Raw genomic sequence first — 1244 nt, forward strand, 5'->3', positions numbered from 1 at the left:
ATATGTGTGTGTGTGTGTGTGTATATATATATTTATATATATGGATGTGATAACAGCATTACCTGAGCTTCGTCATCAGTATGCCATTGCACACTGCATAGGTGGCTGCTTCCCTAACAGTTTCAATAAGTTCTGCCATATCGTTAACAGTATTGTCGTCTTTCTCGATGTCACTTGAGGTCAACTCTGTACGGACGGATAGTTATTTAGGTCGGACACGTGTGTTTTATTTCTTTCTATTTTGTTTTGTAACTCGATCATGTATACACATATTTACATACATACATACACACGTACATACAAACATCAATATCAAGAAAGAACACTACATACAATAAATTCCCTCCCGCGCTATTACTAATTACTTCCAAATTTGGCACAGGCAGGGAATCCTCGAGAGTACATCAGTACGTAAAATTATAAATAAATACATAAATAGCATATCCTTCGTCTACTAAAGAATGCCGATTTTAGAAACTCAACGGTTTTTGGCATTAACAGAACGGCTAGTTTTGTAAATATTTAGGGGTGAAAGTCAGGAAGAACGACCTGGTTCTCATTACATACTGCTGTGCACCATATCATATTTATTTATTTATTTATTTTATTTTTAAAAAATACATACTTTATATTGCCTTCTTCTTAGGCTATGAGGCAAAAATATTCCGTCCATATTTTATTTGTTTTAAAAAAATAATACTACATAGTACATATTCAAAAGTAAATCTTTTTTAAAAATACACTCGCATTTACAGTACATATTTTTACATATATTTGTTGATTTTTTTGTTTATGTTTTTTTATCGAAATGTATTTAAAAAAAATGATATATGCGTGACGCCAGTCAAGCCATAACTTGATATTCGTGTACCGAACTGCCCAAACCTTTGCCTTATTAGTTTTTGGATCTAGTTCCATTTATTACTCAACGGTTTGATATCCAATCAAAACATCTACGGACGTTTTTCTGCGATCGCGTTGATCGCCTAATCACATTCTCCGTGAGAAGCTGTGATATATGCGGCACGGGGCAATTCTCTCACTCTATGATATGAATTCCCAGGTTTTTAACATATCAATATAAGTATATCAGAATACGTCTCAACACTCATACACTGACTTGTAGTTGAACGGTAAATATTTAAGACTGCTTTTAATTAAATCAGCGGAGTCAACGTGCGTCTCTGAGTATTCGATCCCACCTCAACCCAACTCTCAAAGATCAAGCACGCTCCTCCATCACT

This window comes from Sphaeroforma arctica (genome assembly GCF_001186125.1).
Source record: "Sphaeroforma arctica JP610 unplaced genomic scaffold supercont1.528, whole genome shotgun sequence".
Classification (NCBI taxonomy): domain Eukaryota; class Ichthyosporea; order Ichthyophonida; genus Sphaeroforma; species Sphaeroforma arctica.